Source organism: Pteropus vampyrus, unplaced genomic scaffold (genome assembly GCF_000151845.1).
Source record: "Pteropus vampyrus isolate Shadow unplaced genomic scaffold, Pvam_2.0 Scaffold3297, whole genome shotgun sequence".
Taxonomy (NCBI): Eukaryota; Metazoa; Chordata; class Mammalia; order Chiroptera; family Pteropodidae; genus Pteropus; species Pteropus vampyrus.
This window is the reverse complement of record NW_011892078.1, coordinates 5,899-8,156: the sequence shown is the minus strand read 5'-3', so window position 1 is coordinate 8,156 and position 2,258 is coordinate 5,899. Positions and strand designations below refer to the sequence as shown.

At 49.9% G+C, this 2,258-nt stretch overlaps 1 long non-coding RNA gene across 1 annotated transcript in view; it reads left to right on the top strand.

Annotated features, from left to right (window-relative positions):
* Positions 1–1,455: 1,455 nt before the first annotated feature.
* LOC111734667 overlaps positions 1,456–2,258 on the top strand; it is a 5,161-nt gene continuing 4,358 nt past the window's right edge. Inside the window, exon 1 of the long non-coding RNA XR_002778540.1 lies at positions 1,456–2,248. This is a non-coding gene — a long non-coding RNA (uncharacterized LOC111734667). The remainder of the gene's footprint in view (positions 2,249–2,258) is intronic.

Genomic DNA, 2,258 nt, shown 5'->3' with positions numbered 1-2,258 from the left:
TGAAGTTCATCTAGAAGACTCAAAGGCGTGGAAAGAAACATATTAAAATGTACCTGGCGTCTTCCCATTCATTGGACTTCTGGTAGACCAAAGATTGTTTTGGCACATGTATTTCGTTAGGTAACAGTGTGCTTTTATAGGTCAGCTAAACTAAGAAACTTCAAGCTCAGTGTGTCACACAACCAGTTTGCTGCTTGTTTGTTTTCTTTAATTTCATGTTGTGTCTTAAAGCACACAAGCACCTCCTAAGTAGAAAAACCAACATCTATTAAAAAGAAAAACAACGGTCCAGTGTTTAAATTTGATCTAATTCACTTAAAAAAAAGAAAAAAATGGAAATCACAGTCATTATGATGGAGCCAAGGATAGGTCATCTTCTCCTTTGTGGGTTTTAACCTTAGGATCTAATTAGAGAAGATTTCTCTTCGATGCTTTTTCTCCTGGACTCTAACAAACGTGCCACAGAGAACGAGCTGCTGGCAAAGCAGAAATAAAAGTAGAATAAGAACAGATTTGTAAAACGGTTCTCAAGACTTTTCATTCTCAGCTCCCCATTTTCAATTCCCTATATCATTTATCTGTTAAAATAGCTAAAACAGAAGAAACAGGCCCCATGAGTCCTGCACGCACGCACACGCGCGCGCGCGCGCACACACACACGTGAGGAAAACCACAGCGGCATAAAAGGTTAACTCCCTCTGTGTCACCATTTTTCAGAGTTTTTCTGCCCTTTGCTTCCCTGCCACGCCCCACTCCCACCTAGCACCTTTCCTGGCAGGTGGGGCGGGGGGTAGGCGAGGGACAGGTGAAGTGGGAGGCTCACTGCCTCAGGGAGTCGGGGGACCACCCGTCTTTCCAGCTCTGCACTGAGGCACAGGCCAGTGATCACATCTGGGGCTCGGTCTCCCTATTTGAGATCAAGGTGTTCAGGAGACGTGAGGCATCAAGATTCTACAGTGAAATGAAACCCACTTGGCATCTAGGTGGCCCCACTTCCCTGTTCCTTTCTGGGGAGCTCATGTGAACAATCCGATGCTGCGTGGTCCCTTCAGCATGTGGCGCTGGCCGAGGAGTAGCCGAAAGGGACATGTCCTATGTGGCGATGACAGACAAAACTTCTTGGGGGACGGGGACGACCCACGGCAGGGTTCCGTGTGTCTGGGTGGTTTCTGGGCACACCCGAAGTCCCATCGGACTGTCGGCCAGTGGAGGAGGAGGGTGGTGACGGTCCCCCCGAGCTGCGGCCAGGGGAGGGGAAGAGTCCCAGGAAGTGGCCTGAGGCCCCGGGATCTGCTTTTGCTCTCTGGACAGCAGTAGCCGGACAAAGGGGCCGAGTCGGGCACCCTCCGGGGACATTCCCCTGTGGCCTCAGGACACGTGCTTAAGATGACTTTGGGTGAATTTCTCAAACTTTTGTACCTTTTCCAATGTTTATTTTTAACCCCGTTTCTCAATATCGTGGAGCTAAACATGGAAAAGCTGTGTGCCTTCTCCAAAAATAGTGGGAGTAGACCCCTTATAGGCTAACCTTAAAAAGGGGGGGGGAGGGTTCTAGAAGGGAAACTAGGCTAGCCACGGCGAGGAGGAGAGGTGATCTGGGAAAAGCCGAGAACTGTGGGAGGAAATTTGGGGCACACGAGGGGCTGATGCCAGTTCAGGGGACTGCACTTCCGCTGCGGGGGGCGAAAGCCGGGCCTGCCCTCCATCGTGCTCACTCATGACGGGGGTTAATACGTGGGTTTTCTGATTTTGATTAGCATTTTCTCCTAACTACTGCTCTTAAATTCAAATTACAGCTTTCCAGAGGGTCAAAAAAAAAAAAAGGAGAAGAGGCTGAGGTTCGCGTAACGATCACAGAACCGCTCCTTCCACGCCAGCGAGTCTGCTGTTCGCTGAGTTTCCCTGCCAGGTTTGACCTTCCTGCGTCATGCTCGGTTCTGCACACAAATATCCACACCAGAGACCTGGAGCATCACAGAAAGCCACTTGGTTGGTTGGAGCTCTGCGAGGAACACGCTGCGTTCCCTGAAATCTTGGTTCCAAGTGTGTTTTCACATTTAGATGACTCACAGAGACTCTGTTGGCACATTATCCACTCAGCACAAAAGATGGGCTGGACGAGTAAGAAAAAATAATGAATTTCAACATGTGTGCAGGGGGAAGATGGCTGCTTACTGTCTGTCACACCCTCCACCTCATTCCAGCTCCATCTGCTGGGGCCACTCAGTAGGCGGGAGGGACCTGGAGGGTGAGTCAAA